At 37.6% G+C, this 25,451-nt stretch overlaps 1 protein-coding gene across 1 annotated transcript in view; it reads left to right on the forward strand.

Annotated features, from left to right (window-relative positions):
* LACC1 (laccase domain containing 1) overlaps positions 1-25,451 on the forward strand; it is a 121,156-nt gene that overhangs the window by 51,261 nt on the left and 44,444 nt on the right. The window contains exon 8 of the transcript XR_003519444.2: positions 6,646-6,744. The gene's annotated coding sequence lies outside the window, so the exon portion shown is untranslated. The remainder of the gene's footprint in view (positions 1-6,645; positions 6,745-25,451) is intronic.

The following is a 25,451-nucleotide window of genomic DNA, read 5'->3' on the forward strand; positions in this document are numbered from 1 at the left end:
TGTCCTCAGAGTAATTACTATAATTTGTATTACTAAAAATTTATTTTGCTTGCACACCTCAGATAAATGGAATCTTGCTATATGTACTCATTTGTGTCTAGCTTCTTTCACCCAACATAAGTCTGTGAGATTCATCCACATTGTTGCATTTAATAGTGGCTTGTTCTTTTTAATTGCTACTTCATATTCCATTGTAGGAAAATACCATAGCTTATCTATTCCATTGCTGAGGAAGATTTGGGTTGTTTCCAGTGTTTTTCTTTAATGAATAAATTTGCTATAACATTCTCGTATACATCTTTTGGTGGATGTATGCATACATTCCTCTCGAATGTATATATTACTAGGAGTGGAATTAATGTGTCATAGATACCAAAACAATTTTCCAAAGTGGTTATACAATTTAAATTTCTGCATATGAAGATTCCAGTTGCCCCCCTTTATCACCTACTTTTGCTATTACCTGTGTTTTAAATGTTAGACATCCTGGTGAGTGCACAGTGGTATTCATTCTGGTTTTAATTTGTATTTGCCTAATGAGTAATGAAATTGAGCATTTTCTCCCAAATAATTGTTGCCCATGTGGATATCCACATTTATAAAGTTCTTACTCTAGTCTTTTGCCCATAAAGTTTGGTTGTCTACCTTTATACTATTGATTTGTAGTTACTTATATATCCTAAATTCAATCCCTTTGTCAGATATTTGTGTTGTAAACATCTTCTCTCAGTCCGTGACTTGCCTTTTAAGTCTTTGATTAATAGAAGTTCTTAACTGTGATAAAATTTATTTTATCAATCTCTTGTTTTATAATTAGTGCTTTTCTTATGCTACTTAAATCTAACCCCAAGTTCACAAATCTATTATTCTGTTCTCTTCTAAAAGCTTTATATTTTACTTTTAGCTCTATAATCCATATCTAATTAACTTTTGTATATTCTGTGAGGTAAGGGCCATGGTTCATATCCTTCCCGCAAACGGATATTCAATTAGTTCAGCAATATTTATTGAAAATTCCAGTCCTTTCCCCCTAAATTACAGTAGTGCTTCTGTTGTAAATCACATGACTGTACATGTATAGATCTTTTTGTTTATTCTACTTTTTCTCATTGCTTTGTCTATCTTTATGCCAGTAGTACACTACCTTAATTATGAAGCTGTATAAAAAGTATTTATATCTTGCAGCACCTGGGTGGCTCAGTCAGTTAAGTGTCTGACCCTTGATCTCAGCTTAGGTTTTGATCTCAGGGTTGTGAATTTAAGCCCTATATTGGGCTCCATGCTGAGCCTACATTAAAAAAAAAAGTATTTCTATCTTGTCTTGGCTATTCTCAATGCTTTGCCTTTTCATATACATTTTAGAATCAGTTCTAATTAAGCTCTTTTTTCTTTATAATTTCTATTTTTTATATTTAATTTTACTTTTAATAAAAATTACTTATATACACAGTTTAAACAGCTTTTTAAGTCTCAAATTGCTCTATAAGGCTTCAGTAAAAAACGGTGGTCTCTTACTTTGCCTCTTTCTACTCCATTTCAAGGTGCAATCCCCCTCATCTTTTAGTTTCCTTCTTGTATTTAATTTCATATTTGTCAATAATATCCTTCTAGTTTTATTACTTGATTTTCAGTGTTAGATATTATCCACCAACTTCCTACTATGGAAGATAATTTAACTCTCACAGTTTTCTCAACATATTTTTTTAGATCAGTATTCATTAATTACATTATTATTCTCCTGTAAATATTATTCACAGCATTTTTTATACCTGTTTTCCCTAGACTAATCACTTCTTTTCTTCAATTTTAAATTTTATGTGCTGTTTACTACCATTAATTCATTCTTAAACTTTCTGCTAGAAATACAAATCTCCTCTGAACATATTCAATTACATCAGGTAACCTATCATATTATATTTTTTTTTCTTGAAGACACATCTCTTGTAACCTTCTATCCTCCCTCAAGTCTGGACTGGCTGTCTAGACCTGCCACACAGATGTTGCCAAAGAATCTTCTTTCATTACTATTTTTGAGATTTCCTTTGCCTCTCTCCTATGTTGGACCTTGGACCGTACTGTTTTCTAGATCCCATGTCTTCATCTTTCTTGGTTTCCTCTACTGTTTTGATGGAGCATACCTTATAATAGCTTCTTAGGAAAGAGTTCATTGGACATATTTTTTTGAGAACTTGCTGTCTTTATTCTAGTCTTGTAATTAATGGATCATTTGACCAGGTTGGTTGAGTGAAAATCATTTCCATCAGGAGTTTGAAATATCACTCCATTATTTTCTAGATTCTGATGTTGCACTTTATTTTGCAGTTGCTGTAATAACATGATGTAATCAATGTTAGTTTGATTCCTGCTCTTGTATGTTTTTCACTCTCTGGAAGGTTTTAGGATTTCCTTTTTGTCCCTTAGCTCCTAAAATTTCCAGACTAAAGGAATTGATATGGATCTTTGCTCATGTATTGTGCTGGGCATTTTATGGGTCTCTTCCTTTGCAAGATAATTTTTTAGTGCTGACACATTTTCAAATTATTTCTGTAATAATTTCTACCCCTCTGTTCTATTTTTTTCTCTTTCAGAATATTCCATTCAAATGATGATGGACCTCTGGATTGATCCTCTAATTTTATCATTCTTCCTATTTTCTATCTCTAAATAGATATGTCATACTTTCTACTTGACTTAGTAAACTTTATCTCATATTCCTTCAATTCAAATGTTTGTTTCTGCTGTGTCCTCCTATTCCCAAGAGTTTGTTTTTGTTCAGTAAATGTTGCTTTTTTATAGCCTTCTGTTCTTGTTTGGTGGATGCTATATCTTTTTCATTTCTCTGAGGATTATGAGTATTAATTGTTTGTTTATTTGAAGTTTTCTTCTGTTTCTTTCAATACCTCTTTTCTGGTTCTTTTTTGTTTTGTTTTGTTCAATGCCCTTTATATCATAGGTTTTTTTCATATTCAGTGTTATTATTGGCTGTGTGCTCATATTTTAGGCACCAAAAAAGGTTGCTTAAAAACTCTGAATGAGTGGATAGGCCTTGTTGAGTAGTGGGCTTCACTCTAAAATAATCTGGCTGAGGTGTTTTCTTAGAGGATCCAGCTGTCAATATCAATGCATCTTTCTGCTGGCTCAGGTTCCCTAGAGGTGAATCCTCCATTTTCATGCCTTAAGGTTATGAGTTCCTGCCAGTTTCTGGGACTAAGTGGAAGAGGCTGGGGCAGATGTGGAGGAAGTTCACCTCTCAGAAGTTTCATAGTTAATCTATTCTCCCTGTTTTTAGTACATTTCTTTTGTATTTTGTGGCAAAGTAAGGCTGGAATCTCTCTGGTTCAGTTTCTCCAGTGAGCAAACCTTTTGTTTGCTTTCACGGTGGGAGAAGAGGTGGTCATTTGGCTGAACAGGCTGGAGGAGGAGATCTATGAGGTTGTTTCTTATACAGATTATCAACTAAGCTTCTGGCTTTCTTCCTCACTCTAACCTCCACTTTCAGAGGTGATTGACACCCGAAATACCCAGGCTTTCTGTGGCTTTAGGACATGCATCTGTTTGTTTCTGAAGTTACCTTGAGGTTTCCCCACCTCAAACCACTTCTGGGCTTTTTCTAGTTTCCTAAGTTAGTAACCACTCATCCATCTGATTTTCAGCTTTCAAAATTTTATTGTCATTTCTTTTTCCATTCTCTTTACACTTGTGGATGTATATATCTTAACACCTTTACTGCCTTCTTAGTGAGGTTTCTAGAGAGAAAATAGTAAATACTTGTTCAGTCTACATTTTAACTGGAAGCTAGTTAGTCAGTATTCAAAAATTCAAAGTCAGCTCTTGCTTGAAATCAGAGTGACCGGCTCTTGAAGTCTCGGAGACAGAAGTAAGAACTGCTACTTTTCCTACTGTTGTTCTAATAGCCAATTGATAAAGAAAAATACCTCTATTTAGCATGTCCCTTTGGGGAATATGATGGAATGGAATGGGAGCCAAGATGGATCATTGCCAAGGAGACATTTGGGGGCTGGCTTCTCTGGTCATATTTAGGATCAAATCCCCACAAGAAGGTGACAGCATTATAATGTAAAACTGCTGTTCTGGAATTGTTAGCTTGATTATTACAGGGTGAATACAAAAGAAATAACAGAATATAATCATTATTGAACACATGGTCTTTATTTAGGAATGATTATTTTATTCATTTGTTGCAAAGATGAGAAACCTAATTTGGAATATCAATGGAACATTCAGATTTTATTTACAGGAAGTTCTTCAAGCATTTGAGTGTGCTTTAAATATTCTCTACTTACAATCTGAGTCTTCACAGAATTATTTCCATATTTTACAGATAAATGTCGCTTGTGTTGCAACAAGTCATAGGTGACGATTCCAAAAAATACACATTCTTGAGAAACCTAACACTAATTTGTGATAATTTTTTTTCCACTTTGCTTTGTGCAGCTGGAAAATTAGACTGCATTTTTTTTAAAGGAATGAAATAAATCTTGGCAATTGGAGCTTGGTAATATGTGGCTCACATGCCATCATTTGTGACTTGCACAGCCTTGTCTCAGATAACTGCTTTATTAGCTTCCATCATCATGGAAGATTTATTTCCCATCAATAAGGGACAGTCTTCCATTACCAGATTTAAATGCTGCTATGATCAACATTACACAGCCAGAAAAATTAGAAGATAGGAAGAAAATATGGCAAAGTATGTTTGAGAGTTGTAAACTAATAGGGATAGTCATAAAACTCCTGTAAGGAGACTTCAGAAACTTGAAATTTTTCAGGTATCTAAATACGTGGAACATGTAAAAGTGCAGAATGTAGAGAGTGGCTGAATGAGAATTATTTCAGACATGTGACCCTGTTTGTAGGAGTTTGTGAGTAAAAAAAAGGAAAATGAATGGAATTACACTTAATTAGAGGGAAGGAGATATATGAAGAGTGTTGAGTGAGTTGGAGAAATGCCTGGACACTGAAGAATGTCTTGAGTGTTGTGTATGTATAGTGAACTTTTTATAAAGTGAATGAGAACTAAAGTTGTAGCAGAGAAACTGACAAAGTGTTGTGGAATTTAGAGTTTGGGGCTGATACAATACTTATAAAGCTATGACCCATGTGGTCGTGTTCCTAAGCAGTGTCACATTTACAAAAGCACAGCACAAATAGGCAGTCCAAGCTGTAATATGGTTCTCAAAAATATTTGAGGAAGTCCAAGTATGTGATTCAAAGCATTTCTTACTAAAGTCCTTCTCTTTTCTAATCTGCAGCACCCAGCTCCCAGGTGGTTATGTATGCAGATCAATAGACAAATGTTTTTATTGAGCAAGATATCTAATAAACAAGAATAGAACCTGTTTGGGGCTATTACTAGTAGGATTTTGAGAAAGATATTGGTATAAATATTGCTCAAGTAGCTTGTAGAGGTCATAGAAGCCTGGCCATCCTTTACTTTGTATCTAGCCAACTTTAAGGGAAAAGTGAGCCACCTGTGTTCCTTGGCCTTCCCATGAACGGTTTAGAATTCTGTTGGTTGCCATGCTATATCCTATATCTTTGGATAAAAGCTTTGCTGATATGACTAGGTTGTTACTAAGACAGTTGTTTTGACCCAAGTCCTTCTTCTTGAATTATTATCTGCTCAGGAAGGAGACTAGATGGAGGAGTTTAAAGAAGAGAAATGTTTTTTGAAGGGGCCATAAGTCTCTGTTGTGTATGCCCATGTAAACCCCAATGCATTGGAAAAAAAAGATCAAGTTTTACTTTTTTATTAATAAGATGCCTACTAGTGCTGATTGAATCATTCAAATCTGCACTAAAAGCAGTGATTAGAAATATTCCTGTAAAAATAAGTACATTTGAAACAAAGCAATTGATTTAATAATTCAGTTTAAGTAAATGTTATCCTTGATAAGTAATAATTGTGAGAAAAGTTTAAGTTTGCTTATCACAACAGACTAAAGGACAGATCCATTTCATTAAAAAATATTTTCCCAGATCTAATCCCATAAAGTCATACATGATTAAAATTTGGATAAAAGTCAACATCAAAAATTATCCTGTATTTTAATTTTTCACCCTTGAGAAATCTTAGAGTAGATTTATGACTCTTTATAAAATCAAATCAGAAGAATAACTATTCATTAAGGACATATGATGTGCCAGGCTTTGCCATAAGTCCTATGGGAGGAACAAAGGAGGTTCCTGTCTTCTTAAAAGCTTGTAGAGGAGAATTGTTGAGGACTAAAAGTTTAAATAACATCATAAGACATAAGTAATACTTTAAGACCACAGTGGAAAAGAACACACAAGGGCAATTATCAATACAAATCAGACATTAAAATTCCTTTGGGAATCAGTAATTCAACTATCTGACTAAAGAACAGGATTTTTGAAAAATGGTTCAGGAGACAAGCCTAGAAAGATAAATTGGGTTAAAATTATGGGCTTTAGATGCCAGGCTAAGGTTTTAGAACTTGATTTTATAGGGAAACCATTGAAAATTTTAATTCTAACCTTAAGTGCAGAAATGACAAAATCAGAGCAGCATGTTAGGGAGATGGAGTTATCTCAGTTATATGCAGACTGGACAGAGAAACTTCAGACACTGAGATGGACTAAAAGGATACTTCCCTTTTTCAGATTGTTTAGGTCACTCTGTGGATACAAGATGGAGCTCCCACCATGCAAAATTTGATTTGGATGTCTAGACTGATGATGCCACACACACACTCTAAGAAGGTATGAAAAGGTTTACTACTCACACAATGAGGCTTTCTAGGGAGGGCAAAGCAAACTCCCAAGCAGGTCCACAAGGCTTAGGAGAACAGACAGGGGGGACCACATGGATTTTTATGGTGGCTGGAGTATATGGCTGGAGTGAGTATTTCCTTCCATGTGCTGAGGCTTGCATGGTTTGAACTTCCCGCTGGTGCCAAAGGAGGAAGCACCCAGACTTTCTTATCAGCTTGTCCAGATATGGAGCAGAAGGAGGAGGGGAATGATGTGGCTTCAAACTGTCAGCAATCAGAAACCAAAAATGGAGTCAGACTCTTTATTACAGATACATAGACTGATAAGAGTGATAAAGTGCTGAATGAGGGTGCTATGTTAATATTATAAATGAACTATGAACTATAAGCCTCCATCTGTTAGAACCTGCATTATGGAGGCAAGTCTCTGGGAGAATGGATTTTAATAAGCATGTGGTTATATAATATTCAATTTACAAGCCCACTGAGGGCTTTTGGAATGTTGAGGAGGTCTCTGGGGCCTTGAAATAAATATCCCAGCAACCCTTGACCTTTTGTTCATTGCATAAAAAAAAAAAAAAAACTAAACTAACATATTGCTTATGTTTTGGAGAAAGATTTTTAAAAAGATGCAAAGCTAAATGGAGACTGAGTGCATCTGAGATCAGAACTATAGATTCTATTGTTCAATAAATCAGTCAATTTTGGTTTGAGTGCCAGTTACATGTTGTCAATGTGTGTGTGCAATAAAAATCATCTAGGAAACTTGTTTAAAATATCCATTACTGCCCTCAACCCAGGGATTCTGGATGAAAGGTCTTGGGTGGATCTCAAGAATGTGCCTCATGACAAAAGTTTCTGATACAGGGGTTGACATGCCTCATTTGAGAAACATTGCTTCATTGTGTGCCCAGTACTATACCAGATATTCCCAAAGCTTCAGGCAAAGTCTAACACAGTCCCAATCCATGACAAGTTGACTGCTTTGCTGGCTCTTTCCTTGCCTAACCCATCTTTTATGAGGTTTGTAAAAGAAAAAATAAAAGCCAAAATTGCAATTCTGTTTAGTTACTGTTCAGGATTTAGCAGTGCTTGCGTTCTTACTATGCCAAAGAGCTTTCTGAGCTTTTTCTAATTTCATTTTCATAAAGTCAACTAAATTACCACATTTTAGTGTAGAAAAATTGAAGCCCAGTAAGATTATGTGACTCAGTAATACAGCCACAGTGGTAAAATCAGGTTTCAAACCTAGTTTTGTCTAAATCAAACTTGTATTATGAACCATGACATCCTATTACTATAGGAGCCTGATGTTACCTTGCAGCCCCACTTGAGTGATGATGGGGATATCCTGGCACTCAGGGAAGAATTAGGCAGCTGCCCATTTAGTTTTTTCATATATTGACTGTAGAATAACAAATGTTGGTCTGACGTCAGAATAAAGCTTCCTCATTGGCTGACATCTCAACCCTTCTGTGGGTTTCTGGAAGACCTGAGATTTGTAGGTAGCTTACCTGTAAACACAGTTTATCTGGTTCAGAATAGCACTTTTAGGACCAGGCATTTTTAAGAGACTGTGAGGATCTAGAGTGGCTGAAGGAGAGTGAGTTGGGGAAAGGGGATATGACTTGGGGCTAGGGAGAAATGTAGAGCCCAGATCATACAGGACTTTTGGGGTCATGGTCAGAAATTTAGTTTTTATTATCAGTAGAGTGAGAAACAAATGAAGTGTTTTAGACAGGGGAGTTAGTGGTCTCATTTTATATCTTTTTTTTTAAGATCTTATTTATTTGAGAAAGAGAGAGAGAGATTGGGGGGAGGGGGCAGAGGGAAAGGGAGAAGCAGGCTCTCCGCTGAGCAGGGAGCCTGACACGGAGCTCTATCCCAGCACCCTGGGATCATGACCTGAGCTGAAGGCAGAGGCTTAACTGACTGAGCCACCCAGGCGCCCCTCTCATTTTATATCTTAAAAATAGTCTTTTGGTGGCTATGTGAAGAATGGATGAGAGGGAAAAGAATTGAAGAGGGGAGATGAGCAAACAAAACTCCATTTGCCTGAGATCATTTGAAATCCATTTATCGCTGAGGATTTTTGTGGAGGGAGTGGGGGAGGGTAAAAGAAGATGGATTATGGCATAACCAGAAGACTGTTTCTAATTAAATATTCCAGTAAACATTTTTCCTCTCTCATATCTCTCTCCTTGATCTTTGTTGCCTCTCTTCCTCCTGGTGCTTAGCCTTTTTGCTTCCTGAATATTCGTCCACCTCTCTCCCTCTGTGTCTATCTTCACCCCCTTATACAGAGCAGTTTCACTCCTGCCCTGCTATCTGCTGGCAAGTTACAACCTGTGCGACTGGTTTCGTGAGCAGGCTGGATGCTAGGGTATAATCCAGAAACAACTTTTGCTCCTCTTGCCGTTCTATTCAAATGCCATGGTGTCTCCTTTTCCCCCTTGATGACAACCACAGATTCCTAACAAAGGAGTAAGATGGGATTCTCTCAGCAATGGTGCAGATCTGCCAGGACTAGTGAAAAAGCATGATGTGGAAAGAAACCAAGAGGTAAAGGCCACTGGAAGTCACTCAGAAATAAGGGACTAGTGGGATACTCAAAAGACAAAATTCCTTCTGCAAAGGAAAGTAAATGGCTAACCAGATTAAGATCCCTACAAAAGTAGGCCCTGCTCAGCTTCAGTTTCAACAGCTAGAATTGGAGATGCAGATGCTTTATTATTAATGAGGTTGACCTTTGTATGTATATCTGCATCACTTAAGGGTATTGATCTGCTAATGATTTTTGATTCGAGGAAAACTGCTTTCATCATTTACTCTGTTTAGGAGACTTTAATTGCCGTCTCTTCAGTGTCCTACTTCCCCACATCCATGGGTTTCAGTTCTCTTTCTTAGGATTAATGAATGAAGATAAGAGCTTAATGGTGAAAAGGATGCCTGCTGATCTCCGACCAGATTCCTCTCTTTCTCTGAGGATGATTCAGAAGATAGGCTGGGCTGTGAGCATGACCACAAGCTGACTGCCTGAGTCAGTAGTTCAGGGTGAGAAGTGAGGACGAGAGTAGTGATCTTTGATATGTGGAGGCATATTCCTGATCTTCCCCACCCTTGACTGGCTTGGTAACTCATACACTCTCAGGAGCTCCATCAAGTGAGAGGAGGCCTTTGCTGGCTTCTGTCTTACTGGAGGAGAGGTCTGAGGTGAGGCACAGATGGATTCTTGCAATACAGCCAAACAATGTGATTCTGAAGATTTAATGAAATCACTTTGTTAACTGTAGAATGTTATATAAATGTTACTGGATTTAATTTTAATTTTCTGAGCTGCTGGTCCGTAAGACTTAGGACTATTAATGTAATTGAGCACTTAATTATGTAATTGAGTATATATAATGAGAACTTTAGGTCATTGCTTAGAAATGATTGAAATGTATGCTTTAAGTGATGATTTCACATCTATGTATTTGAGCCTTTCATAAGTGTGAGTACCTTATGTGCATGGGTGTATTTGTATGTATAGTGTAATTTTTTTCTTCTTTTCTTTTTTTTTATTATGTTATGTTAATCACCATACATTACATCATTAGTTTTTGATGTAGTGTTCCATGATTCATTGTTTGCCTGTAACACCCAGTGCTCCATGCTGAACGTGCCCTCCTTAATACCCATCGCCAGGCTAACCCAACCCCCACCTACCTCCCCTCTAGAACCCTCAGTTTGTTTTTCAGAGTCCATAGTCTCTCATGGTTCTCCTCCTCCAATAGTGTAATTTTAATCTTAATGTTTGTGAAGAGCAAAGGGACTTGAAAAGGTTTGCAAATAAGAAATTGTAATGATAGAGTTTTTAAAAAACTGACTTCAAAATGGAAATAAATGCCTTTTATTTCCTTCTGATTAGAAAAATTTAAAAGCCTATAAAAATGTCCGGTAATTCAGACAAGTGTAAGGAGAAAGTTAACAATCATCTATAATTCTATGGTAAAGACCTGTAAAGACATATGGTAAACTCCTGTTAACACATAAATGTATGGAATAATGTATAAAATAAATCATGGATGGGCGCCTGGGTGGCTCAATTGGTTAAGCATCAGCCTTTGGCTCAGGTCATGATCCAGGTGTCCTGGGATTGAGTCTGGCATCGAGCTCCATGCTGATCTGGGAGTCTGCTTCTCCCTCTGCCCCTCACTTCACTCTCATGTTCTTTCTCTCTCTTTCAAAATAAATAAATAAAATCTTAAAAAAATAAATCATGGGCATTTTCCCATTTTAATAAACATAAATCCTACATCATAATTTTTTATAATTTATTTTGAAATAATTTCAAACCTAAAGACCGCCATATTTTCTTTGTCCAGATCCCCCTAGATTAACATTCTACCCCTTTTACTGCTCCATTTCTCTCTATATCTATACACACATATGCATACCACATACATATATATGTATATATATATATATCTCTCTCCATTGTCATTAGTCTTTTTCTGACTCATTTGAGAGAAAGTTGCAAACATGATGCTCCATCATTTCTAGACCCTCCAGTGTGTATTTTCCACCTCTACCCTCAAAAAAGGAAACTTTTCTATGTTTCTGCCATATAAGCTGCTGAATTAGGAAATTAATATTGATGCAACACGACCCCTCAAACCATAGACCTATTCACATTTCCTCAGCTGTTCCCAAATCTCTCTTTTTTCTTCTGATGTAAAACCCAATTCATAATTATGTGTTGCATTTAGTTGTTGTATCTCTTTAATTTCCTTCTCTCCGGAACATTTCCTCACTCTTTTCCTGTATTCTATGGCCGTGACATTTTAAATTCTGTATCTGTATTTAATTCTGTATTCATTCTGTATGATGTCCCTCAGCCTGGGTCTGTTCAGTGATTCCTCTTGCCCAGAGTCATGCCATGCATTCTTGGCAGCGATTCCCTAGGGATGCTGCTAACAGTGCTCCTCACAGGGCACCCCACAGGAGACAGTGTGATGTTGACCCATTCCACCATAGTGAAGTAAACCTTCATCACCTCATGTGGCAGGCAGACTACTGGCTCCCAAAGATGTCCTAGCCCTAATTCTAGGAACCTGTGGATATGTTGCCTTAAATGGCAAAAAGGACCTTGCAGGTATATTTAAGGTTAAAAACTTTGAGATGGGAAGATTATTCTGGTGGATAACCCAGATGGGTCCATTCTAATCCAATGAGTCCTTTATAAAGACCAGAGCCTTTATTAGATTGGAGAGAACCAGAGAGATGGCAGTGTGAGAGAGACTCAATCCACCCTTGCTGGCTTTGAAACTGGAAGAAAGAGGCTCTAAGCCAAAGAATTTAGGCAGCCGATAAAAGCTGAAAAGACAAAGAAATGGATTGTCCCTTCAAACCTCCAGAAAGGAATACAGCCCAATAACAACTTGATTTTAGCCCAGTGACACTTCTGTCAGACTTCTGACCTACAGAACTGTAAAGATAATAAATTAGTATTCTTTAAGCCACCAAGTTTGCGGTGATTTGTTACAGCAGCAATTGAAAATGAATATACTTGGTCAAAATGTCATTCTTGGTTGAAAGCCACTAATTGGGCTTATCTGAGCATAAGAGGGCATTATGAGAACGTCATAGTTCTCACAGATTTGATTTTAGGCTTGAGAACAAGGGCTTAGCAATGGTCAGAAACCAAGGGAGATCTGAAATGCCAAGAGATAGGGAAGGGAAAATAGTAAGTTTCAGTCTCTGACCTTACCCCACCAAACCTATGCACAATGGGTAATGACAATTTTCCAAAAAATTAGGAAGGAGAATAAGAGCCTAGATCATTAAAAAAAAGGAATAAAAGAAAAAGAAAAGAACAGATATGTACTTACCAAAAGAGTTTGTATAGATTTTATCCCAAAGACTTTAGAGAGGTTCTGGGGGGCCTTAACCATTTTGTGACTTTACTCTGTAAAAATGAAGTTTTCCACCCAGCTTCTCTCAAAATATATGAATTATAGTTTTCTAGTTTTTAAATGTAGCTTCTGATTTTCTTGAACTCAAGTTCATTAAAAGTCCAGATCAGTAGCAATCCTGATTACTTTTGAAGTCCCCTCCCTCCCTCCCTCCCTCCCTTCTTTCCTTCCTTCTTTCCCCTTCCTCTTCCGTTCTCCTCCCTCCCTCCCTCCCTCCTTCCCTCGTTCCCTCCCTCCTTCCCTCTTTCCCTCTGTCCCATCCCTTCCTCTCTTTCTCTTTCTCACCTTTATTATGTTGTTCTTTTTTTGGCTTTGTTACTTTTTTTCTGGTCTTTTCTCAGTCTTCATGAAAAATAGTGCATATTTCTGGGAAGTTCCCCAAACATGCGTTGCAGATTTTCCTGCCACATCTTGTACTTATTGCCCACTCTGCCTGAGTTGTGCCCTCCCCTTCTATGCCTGGCAAACCACCACTTATCCTTCACTACCAAGGTTAAGTCTCTGAAGTTTCTCTAAGTCCCCCATGGTAGATCGTTTTCTTCATAGAGGCATTATTGTACCTTCCCTGTTTCTCAACTGTAGTACATACTCAAATTCTTTCTCTCTCTTTCTCTTCTTTTTATTCTATCAGACCTTAAGCTCCTTTTCAGAAGTTACCCTCAGTGGCTTTGCATTATGTTTGGCCCATGGTTGATATTGACTGAGTGGATGAGAGACTGCTAAGGACCCTTTCTGAAATCTACTAAAGTTGGTATATCCTCCTAGCAATCTACATATGCAGTTCATCATAGGACTGTAAGATGTGTTTCATAGAAGAAGAAAATGTTTTCATTTATGTATACCCTGCCCCAGGCAACAGATCTAAGCAAAGAGTCACAGAAAACAAAGTGGGTGAAAGGGAGGCAAATAATTCTGAAGTTGATTACATTTTTCCATAGAATCCCAATTCTTTAGGATTCTTAAAAGGGTAAATACATTTAATATTCCACACACCCCCCACCGCCTTTAAGAATCACTTCCGTAGAGACTAGGGTAGCTGATGCAAGTATGCTACTAATCTCATTTTTGTTGTGCTGTTGAGGCATGGGAACAGAGACTGTGAGTCCTCCTCATTCAGATTTTAATGTTGAACAGAACCTTCTGGAAGAATCTGAGCACAGGAACTCTTACAGATAAGGGCTTCAAGAAACACAGAGAAGAGTGGTCACAAGAGCATCAAGAACTTACAAAACTAGAATTAACCTGTTAGTGCAGTGACTGCTTATAGAATTATAGAATAAAATAAAGTTTTAGAGCTGGAAGGGACTGTCACAAATATTTACAACAGATTTTTAACCTATCAATTGTAATGAATTATGGATTGACCTTCTTGATGGGCTGCCATGTTCCTCTCACCTCGCTTTCCTGGTACTGCCACACGGGAGCTTCCGGTGAATCACTGTTTTAAAGGCTGGAGCAGTGGAGTCCTGCAGCAGCCTGCTCTGCCCATGCTGAGGGTAGATCCAAAAGATGAAAACAATGGAGCCCTAAGGAGAGCCCATCCCCATTCTTAAGGTCATTTATTTGCATATTATTTATCCCTTGTTTTATTCTGCAAATTATTTCAGATTGTCTCTGAAAATATATTTACAATGCTGCAGGATAACTGTGTAGAAATCAGAGGAAAGGAAAAATAAGGAAAATAAAGTAAAACCGGAGACAAGATTAATATACAAAATACTTGAAATAACAGCCTGAAGAGGGTTTCAGATTTGGCTCTGAGCTTCCTAGTTGCCAAACAAAATGAAACATAATTGATTATAATGTTTAGAGTGTCTAAAAATGAAAACAAATCATTTTTTCAGAGATGCATTGCTCTTCCCGATATTGAGAGCTGGCAGAAACATCTCCTATAACTTCTCAAGCAGATCAACAGCCTTAACAATATTTCTGCAATAAATAAAATGGCAAGTTTAGAATGACTTCCTCTTATTACTTCCCTGTATGCAAGTTAAAGGCAAAAGGCTGAAACATAGTTTGCATATGAGGGACCAAAAAGCAATGAAATCTAAAGCAATTTTTTTTTTCTCTTTAGCTCTTCTAGATAGAAGAGAACCCAATCTCCAGGTTACTGATAAGAGGAAGTTTCCTAAATATATTTAGGGAATATAAGGATTTTAAGGAAGGGCAGGATTGACTTTTCTGTATGAAATTTTACGAGTATTAAGTAAGAGGTCTAACCAGGGAGTGTGGCTGCCTGGGTGGCAGCCTCACCTTCACACAAGGGTTGATAAATCCTTAGGTAGGGCTAAGAATTTCCCCAGAAAATTAACTAATTGTTTAGCTAATTTAAGTAATTTAATTAACTAATTGTTTCACTTCACCATACAATCTAGAAGTATTATGGGATAATACATGCCCACAGAAATTTTAGCATCATGGAAAATGTTACAATTAGGTGATATTAATCAACTGAAGTATCCATTAGAAAACCAAAGATAGTCTAATTTAAAGAACTAATATAAAACACTATTTAATACAAACTAACTAAAATTTAGAGTTTCTGGCCTCAAAATGATGGATTTTAGAATGGTTGATGTTCATTTATGAATTTCATTCTGTTACTAGGAGCAGTTGTCTGGTTTATGACACTAAACTATGTCATCAGTTCCCACCTATGATGAAAGAGCTTGTGGCATACCTGTGCTCCCACTGAAAAATTAAAAACCATTAAAAAATTATTTTTGAAGTCTTGCAAAAGCAAGCAGAGCTTAAGGTGCTAAGATCCCAGAGAAAAGGGAATAGCAGAGGGAGGAATTGACTTCAGTGTCTGCTTTTCTCCTTGGGTGTTTGCTGATCCTTGGAGTGGAGCAAGAGATGTGAATGTGGGCAGAGAGCTGCAGCCAAGAGGCAGATGATTAAATAACTAAAAATAGTAACTCTTGGGAGAAATATAAATATGGAGAGATAACTATGTGAAGAAAAAGTGAAACAGAGGCACATAAAAGTCACTAATTATATATCAATAGTCAGCCAGTATACTGATATGTGTGTCTTGCTCTGGGCAGAGAAGTCAGTCTCCCCTTCCTATAGGATTATTTTGCTCTCCTGACCCACTACTGATGTGTGACCCACAAGAGATTGCAACCTCTGCACTAGGATGCACTCAGTATGTGGTTTGGGAGGTGGATGAGAAGCTCCTCCCCCCGCAGGCACCTGCCTAGGGCACTGGGGTACTGCCAGCCCAGGATGGGAATGCCACCTCCACACCCTATCCCAAGATGGCTGATTCTTCTGGTGTCTAGGCTCCAGAAGGGGCCGGAGTGCAGCCAGAGTCCTGGGAAAGGGCAGGAAGGGGAGGATGGGAGTGGCCTGAGGCATCAGGGAGTGGAAGAGTGGGTGGCTGAAAGGAGGGAGAAGAGTTGAGTTGGGTGGGGCCTCTCATGAGCCAAAGCTCCAAGCCACCAGCACATGCTCCATTGTCTCATGAGACTTCATTTTAAAAAAACACAAATTCAAAGATGAACAATTTCAAGATGACAACCACAGAACATTAAGCCCCAAGTACAGGGCCAGTGAGAGTGTGGGGCTCTGAGAGACTGCATTGGTGGCAAGTTCATAAAGCTGGCCTTGTTTGGAAATGTGTTAAAGGTCATGGAACCCAGTCATCATCCGTTGTTTCTGTTTTCCTCTTGTGCCAAGTTCTTTCCTGCTTCAGCCTTGATTTTTGATGTATTCTACTTCCATCTTAAACACAGCATTCTTTTTCTTGCTAGAGATTAGCTTTAGCAGTTCCCCATGTCTGAAATCTTCCACAGAAAAATTAGAATGGGTGTACTGCAAATTTTCAGGGATAATGCATTGGTATTCTTAATTTAAACAGAAGCAACAACAAAAACCATTTTTGCTGATTTTAACTGGGTTGGGTTAATTTTGTGTCTATGATTCCCCATCCTTTCTTTATTTTGATCATCAAAGGCAGTATTTTATTCTCCAAGGGACCTCTTCCGACATACTAGTTTTCGTGGTTTATTTTGAGTGGAAAATTAGAATCTCACACTGGTTTCCAAGTCTGGGTATGATGAATGAGAACATTGTAGGTTGAAGGTCTACTTGGAAAAATACATTTCAAACTCCCAAAGAGGTGAATATGATTGTTTCACATGGTTGTTTTTATTTTGTTTTCAAGATTTCTGATAAACAGTGGAGCCCAAAGCCAAATAATCCTACTAAAAACCCTTGGGCTAAGATTGACTAATTCCTATAAAGCTGTTCTTCTACAAACTTGTATGATATTCTTACATGGGCAACCAAAACAGGATCTTGAAATTATACCTTCTCATGGCACAGCTGAGACACTTCGTTTCCTGGCTCTAAAGCAAAATATAATCTTAACATGTGTCCAGTACCTCTTAAAATATACTGTGACTCATCCCCCAAACTCCAGGCCCCATATTCCTGCTGTAAATTTGATGTCTAAATACAAATTGAAGTCTCAGGGGATGTGAGCTGGGTTAGAGTTGAGCCATACTTATCATAAGCAATTTCCATTTGTTTTCCTTATCTTTATGAGAGATTTCTGTCTTCTTCAACAAAACTGGGTTGGAAGTATTAGTGAGGAACCCAGCAGTGTAGGCAATGTAATAGGGAAAAGAAGCCTTTGAGGAGGGAATGGACCCACTGAAGGCCAGCAAGATTGGACACGAAGCATATAAAACTGGACAGAGCAGTTTTCTGCAGGTTTAACCACTTCTGGAACTCATTCTCTAGCTCCCAATTTCTCCTTGCTAACAGCCTCCAAAAAACACTTTGTTTCTCTGGTAGAGTGCATTGGTTGGGGGCAGTAGCTGAAATGATGTGGTATGGGGAGGTCATGCTGATAGGAGGAGAAAGCAGTTTTGAAAGGGTCAGCTGGTATGCCCTGATTCAGTGTGATGCTAGAGAAGGCTTGTATTGGCTTGAGAGATGATTGTTCAGGATCCTGGTAGCTTGAATATGGGCATGCACATTGGTATGTGCTACAAATAACCTCCCTCATCCCACCCACCAAGAAATGGTTTCCCAATAGGACACTGTCTGATTTTAAGCTTATACTACTTTCTAGATCTGTTCTCTGGCTTCCTCTGATTGCTTGTGGCACTTTCTCCGGCCCTAATCTCCAGGTATCATTATTATTTATGTACCTGCTTCAATTCCTGGCCGCATGGACCATAATGTCTGGCATAGAGTAGATGCTTAATAAATGTCTGTTGTATCAGGGGACCCATAAAAGGCACAGTTTTCACACTCACATTAAAACTAAGAAAAGATACATCTTCATCAGCAGCAGTTTTTTAAATCCCTTTTCCACTTTTTAACACTTAATAAGCATCCATAGCAATGTGCTCTGTCCTGCGGGATTTACCAAATAGTAGGGCATTCTTCCTTTCTTTAAGTTCACAGTTTTCTGGGAAAGACATATCCAAATAATCACACTACACTTACATCTATGTACAGATTTCCCCACTATCTGAAAGTAGAGCCTTTCTGTGAAAACTTTCCTAAGCTGAAATGGCATTAAAGCAAAGAAGCAATTACCATTAATTGATATGGAACCATTTTTGAGCATTCTCATATCCAAAAAATAACCCCACTTGGGCTTTTCTGATACCTTTTCTGATCTTGCTAACAAATGCCCAAAAGAAATCAAGATAAAGGACAGATGCTCACAGAAACTCTTTAAAGCTATTACATTTTGATGCTTCCATGCTGAGTGTAGCTCCTGGGGAAGGAGCTGGGCAGGGCCACTCTCCTGGCTGTTCTAGCCTACATTGCCTCCATAAGGGCTCGCTGCAAAACAAATGCTGAATACTATTTTCACTTTTTGCCTTGTTTCCCAAAAGTGCAATTCCTCTTTGGATTTTTTGGGGGGTATCGAAAACAGGTACTAAGGTAGGTCTTTTGTAAAAGAGAAATGACTAACACAAACTTTTGAAGAGTGGGGGGTACCCTGTATTAATAATAAAGTATGAATAAAGATAGGAATATTCAATTTTAAGAATGAGTGTGTTAGAGTATGAGTGTGTTTTTACAATGAGTGTGTTCAGGATCGTTTTCAATAACATAAAACTTGAAACATTGTAAATATCAATCAGTAAGGGACTAATTGAATAAATTAGTCTGATACAATAAAATGGAATAGTATACAAGCACTAGAATTAGGTAGACTTATATATACTGATATGGTAAGAATCTCAAAGATATATTTTTCGAAGGAAAGAAAAGCACAATGAAAATTTGCATGTATATAATAATCCTTTATTATTAAAAGGACATACATATTTATATGTTCATAAGAATGCTATTATAGGCATACAAAAATTTGTTAAAGGAAACCCAGGGGGTTACCTTTGGAAGAAATTGTGGAGAGGTAGATTTTTTTGTATTTTTGTTTTTATATTTATATATTTCAATTCTGTATTGTAAATTTCAGTGGAGACTATGGGACATTTTTGCTTTCTTCTTCATACTTTTCTATAATAAATAACTCCTAAATATTCTTTAGAAAAAAGTGAGGGACACTATTAGTATGTGTTTAAGTTTATATAACCATTTGGTAATATTTGTCAAAAATTTATCAAATATATTTATCAAAAAAAGTGCCTACCTTTTGTTCCAGTATTTTGACTACCAAATATGTATCCTGCCAATATCCCCAAACAAGAGCACAAAGGTTTATGTAAAAGGATGTTTGGAGCACCACCTATACTAATGAAAACCTGGGATAAAATACCCATCAACAGGAGATAGGTTAAAAAAATTATGGTACATCTAAGCAATGGCATAACAGGCAGTGGTAAAAAAAAATTATGAAATAAATAAAAACTTGAAAAAATGCTCATGGTTGCGAAGCAGTATAATACACTCTCATTATAATAACAAAATGTATTCTTATATGCAATGGAGTTACATCCAATGAGAGATGCTCAGTTGAGATAGCATCAGTCTATAGTAAGACTGAGGTCCACATTGATACCATTCATACAGATTGTTTCTTTGATTATATACCCAGGCAGTTTAAAGTCAAATCTGCATTTGTGAGCACTAGAATCACACTCAGCGCCATGAGGTGTTCATGCTCCACAGGCCTGGAAACTTAGTTCTCCCAACAGACAGTAGAATCATGCCTTGCATACCAGCCTCTCTCAAGACTTTGTATTCATTGAGTAGAATAGTGGCCTGAACTTCTCTGTTTAGATTGCTTTCTTTTTGTATGTTTCTCTCTGTCTGTTTCCATGTATTTTTTTATGTGTGCATGAGTAAGTTATAATGCAACTCAATACACAAACATTCATACACTGAAGAAGATCTAAAGGGCTACCCACCAAAGCATTAACAGTTTATTCTGAAAGGAAAGAGGTGGAGATAGAAGAAGAGAATATTTTTTCTTTGTGCCATTTATATTGTTTGAATTTTTGAGTGTGTATTATTTTATGCTTAAAATATCTAAAATGAAAATTTTTAAATTGGTATGGTTAACACAAATTCAAGGATATGTGAGGGGGCATGAAACAAGAGTTTGGATTTGATCCTGTAGATAATGAGAATCACATGGAGATTTTTAACCTGAAGAGTGATGTGATTTGATCTGTATTTTTGGGAAGATAACATATAGGACTGAGAACTATAGGTGGCACCGGTGAGAGGCAGACTGAGTTTGATGGATTAGTTCTCTTCTGGTCTTTATACAACAAAAGTGTTTATCTAGTTTTGGATAGAAATAACTTGTACTGGGACGCCTGGGTGGCTCAGTCATTAAACATCTGCCTTCAGCTCAGGTCATGATCCCAGAGTCCTGGGATCAAGCCCTGCACCGGGCTCCCTGCTCAGAGGAAAGCTTTCTTCTCCCTCTCCTACTCTCCCTGCTTGGAGTTCCCTCTCTTGCTGCCTCTCTCTCTGTCAAATAAATAAAATCTTAAAAAAGAAAAAAGAAATAACTTGCACTAGGAGTTCATAGGGTGTGATACTCAAGTCTTTGCATGTCTATACACATAGGCATACAGTCCAGACATTGAGTCTGTTCTTTTGGCTCTAATGTCATCCTCATTTTGTATCCTGCCAATCTTTAAACATTCACAGGTGTCTCGGGTAGGGGGAAATTCAGTCTGCTTCTGAGTCATATGGGTGGACCAAAAGTGGTTAAGGGTAGAAAGCTCCTAGTAGAGGTTGGCTTTGCTGGAAATACAGAGATGGAAGCTTCCTGTACCTAAGGTAGTCAAGAATGTCAGGGATGGTCTAGGCTGTACTCAATGGCAATGACTTCCAGCCCGCTGACCATGTCCCTTTGAGTTATAATGATTTCAATTCCTTCACATGGTGACATTCATGTAGTACTAATCTCCTTTAGGCACGTTCAGATGAAAATCACTGTGTGAATATAAGGTGGATGAAAGCCCATTGGGGTACCAACCACTCTTTTTGAAGCACCTCATGTGGAATGAGATGACCCAGAAACCCTCCAAAAGAAGAAGAGTCAGGCAGGGAGGGGACACACCATTTGTATATTAATTTGACTCCAGAATGTTGCCCGCTCTTGTTGGTAAACACTGAGTGCTATCCAAGAACACGCAGTGGGGCTGGGTGAGATCCTCTTTGTTGACAGAACCCTGTCCTAACCTCAATAAGCCTTTGAGGGAAGGGCACTTAATGTCCATACTCAGTTGAGATAGCATCAGTCTATAATAAGTCTGAGGTCCACGTTGATACCATTCGTACAGATTGTTTCTTTGATTGTATACCCAGACAGTTTAAACGACTGGCCTTCCCAGGAATGATGGGTCAAGACCAGTTCTAGAGTCTTTCCCGACCTTATTTGGTACCACCATAAATAGATCTTTCCAATTCATTCATTCGTTCATTCATACACTTATCTTCTCTACAAGTACTATATTTACTGAGTGCTAATGTGGGTCAGGCACTGTGTGAGGCCTTAGAAATATAAATATGGGCAAAGAGAGTCATGGTCTTTGCCCTAATGTTGCTTAAAGCCTAGAGGAGGATTGAGATATTAACAAAGTAATGATATAAATACAAGGTCGTAACTGTGATAAGGCAGTGATGGAGTGGTACAGGAGAGGTTATATAAAAGAAGAACCATTTGGTCAGGAAATTCTGGGAAGGCTTTCCTGGGGGAGTGACTCTGCTGAGCTCGTCCTTCAGGGGTAGAAAAGCCTGGCTTCCGGCCAAGTTGATCTACTTCCTACCAGAAAAGGGGGAAGTCATTCTAAAAAAAAGAGAGAAATAAAGGAGTCCTGTTATACTATAGTTCTAGTTCAATGGGGCTTACTCAGCCATATTCATGTAACTGAGGGCTACTCAAGTGACTCTGAAGGACAAAAAGAATAAATAGAAAGCAAACATGTATCCTGTATATTTATTAAAATGTTGCTTAATATTTATATAATATCACTGAAGGGCATAGTCCCTTCCTGACATCTGACTCTGTGGGACTAAGAAGTCAACCATTTTCTACCTAGTTTGGGCACTTTTATTTCCCTCTGAATGTTTTGTTCAGTAGCCAGCCTATTAAAGCTTGTTTCTAATTTTTCAAGGTCCTTCAGGATTTTGATCAGCAAGTATTTCTTTTCTCCTCATAGAGACATGCTGTAAGTTGTCTACAACTAGAACTGATTCAGTTATTTAATTATAATTCTGAAGGAGCTTTGAGAGGTAAATATAGTTGTCACATGACAAATTATGCTTTCTGGAATTCCCAGGTTGGAATTTCCAGTCACAAGCAAGGGTGCTATTTGGCATTTCTGGACAGAGAGTCTGACTAACAAGCTCCCTTCTCATGAACTAGGAGTGCCTGTTGCCTGGCATTCATTATTAGCAGTTGGGGGACTGTGCCCCACCAGTGATGTGTTGCAAACTTCTCTTTAGAATTCCCCCAGCTAAGAGAGGACTAATGAGTCACAGTGTTGGGAACTACATATTTCAGGCAACTTGATTTTCAGGAAAATTTGTCTGGCTCAAAAATCACAAAAATTAATAAATTCTATCTATTTAGAAAGAGGTAGAGGGATGTGCAGGTGTGGAGAGATTTAAATGGGTACAAACGTACATACAGCAACTCCCTATTCACCAAAGAGACCCATAAAAATGAAGGCTTCCAGGGCAAATGGATGAAAAGGATTACAATTAGTTTGAAATGTTAACATTTTTTATAAGTCATTAGATGCTGTATAAGAGTCACAATGCAGTGGACTCACAAATTAAATAGGATTGACTGGGAGTAAAAGAACAAATTAAGCAATATAAGGGAGTGTTCAACTGTTGCTAAGAAACTAACCAACTCTAACACATAGGGGTAATTAAAGATAATCCCCAAATAATGGAGCTTATTAATGTTGCAAACAGGAAGAGACAGTCCAACTGTATTTATTTAAAATACATATATTTTATACTTAAATTGTGTATTAATTTTTTATATCCATTATTCATTTTGAGCATCATCATTATGATCCCTTTTTTACATGTTGATATGAGCTTATTTCTCATTTCTGACTGTAAACAAAACATGTTTACCATGAGTAATTCAAAGAGATAGAAGGAGAGACATAAAAGAAATTCACAGAGAAATCCCAACTGAGATCATAATTGCTAAGAATTTTGTCAACATCCTTGCAGCCACTTTTATGTAAATATCAGTAGGTAGCAGTGTAATGATTTTGCATTTGCTGCAAGGTTAAGACATCATAGTATATGCATAGTCAATCTCTTCCTCCTACTCCCTGGGAAGAAAATTTTGTTCACTTGGTATTTTCTTCTTTCCCCACCTTATTATTCAGATTATGGTAATCACTGAAAAGAGAACCAAAGGAAGAGGAAAGAGGGACAAAAAGATGAGTGATTGATCAATTTGGGGGCATACTTTGTGGTTGAGACTAGGAAAAGGCTGTTGAGGACAGAGAGTCTTCAGCACATTTCTAATGCTGAAATGTGTTAGAGATAAGAAGATGAAAAAGGTGGGGTACAGAGGTTATTTTAGGATGTGGTGCTGTGGGTTAGGAATTATATGTTCCTTAATGTTTTCTGAAAGTTAAGAGCAAAGACTAAAATTACTTTATAACGCCTTTTGGTAGCTGAGCTGTTTCTGTGAAGGCAACACTGCTGAGGTGGATCACAGCAGGATCTGGGATTTACATGATTTACACATAAATGGGATTATATTAACTACACAGCTTTGTAATTCCTTTTCGTTAAAAAATATGTCATGGAGTTTCTACTCAAGTCAACAAGTACAAATCTCCATGATTCTTTTTAGTAGGTGTACAGGTTCTCTTGTATGAATATACCTACCATATCTTTTTTCACTAGTCCCTTGTTGGTAGATGTTGAGGTTGTTTCTAATTGCAATGAACATCTTTGCATACTGATGTGGCTATCTCATTGGGATAGATTATTAAGTATAAAATTTTCTGTATAAAATGATATATACATTTTGAGTTTTACTACATAGGATCAACAGAAAGTCATGCTAATTTATATTCCCACCACCGAGTGTAAAATTCCCATAGCCACACATAATCTCATTCTTACAATTTATTAGTTGGGGAAGATAACTTCAATATTGAAGCCATGTATATGAAGAAGCTGAAACCCAGGGAGGTTAAGGGACTCTCATTTAAGGTGTTAGAACTGAGATAGTTCCAGACTTTTGGCCTCTCTAGAGGTGTCCTGTGCCTGGGAGAGCCAAATGACAACAATGTCTCTTAGGCCACATGGAAACTAATGCTGCCCAGAGGGTAAAGGAAGATACTTAAAACTGGCAAGTGAAACTAATTTCAGTTCAACTCATCTGTTTAACAGGGGCACACACACCATGGTATTGAGATGACATGTGTAAAAGTACTTTAAGTCACTAGAGATTGAGGCACCATTGGAGAAAATAACTACCCCCTTTATCTGAAGAGTTAGGACTGTGTGCATTTCACTAATAGAAAGAAATTATAAGCCTTTGCATTTCACCTTGTATTTCAATGACATTTTTATCTTTGGCAACCTGATAGCAAAATTCCCAGTAAATGAAGCATTTATTATAAAAGTGCTGACAGGGTCAGTGCCAATCTGGACCACTTTTCCTTGCGATACCCTGATGATTAAAAGACAAAATGTCCAATTCTGTACCATCTTGTAGCAAATGTGCTGTAGACAGTATCTTCCTCTGTAAATCCATGTCCCCAGCTTGTGTCTGACCTTGGCCCAGGAGCTCTGCTGACTCCATGCTTATTTATGCTCATTTTCTCTCTAGAAAAGCTGGTTCAGACAGCCTTCTCTGAGTTTATTTTACCAGCTCAGGTCCTGCTGGACTCTTAAGGATTTCAGACACCAGAACAGCTGTGTTTAACCTCGTCTGTTAGTCCCTGCCCAAGAAACCCATCTGAATTGGCAGTGCTTCTCATAACACAAGTGACACCAAATTACAAATGGAAAAAGTGTCTGGGTTAAAATAAACTGTCACCAGACAAAAGCTTTCCTCCCATTTTCTTTTTTTCTGAACTGGCCTTGATCTTATTCTTAGATGAGATTTGTTTTTCTAATCTTTTTAAAAGCTCTTATCTCAGAATTTCTGATCAACAGTAGGAAGGGGGAACAGTTATCTGCTTGTAGTAATAAAGATCCAAATCTAATTTTGCAGTTCTGCCTTCTAGTTTGAAATGGAGTAGCACAAAAAAAGTAAATTGTGGACCTTGCAATTGGAGCATGTCTTGTGTTGCCT

The sequence above is a fragment of the Zalophus californianus genome, chromosome 3 (assembly GCF_009762305.2).
Source record: "Zalophus californianus isolate mZalCal1 chromosome 3, mZalCal1.pri.v2, whole genome shotgun sequence".
NCBI classification, from domain to species: Eukaryota; Metazoa; Chordata; class Mammalia; order Carnivora; family Otariidae; genus Zalophus; species Zalophus californianus.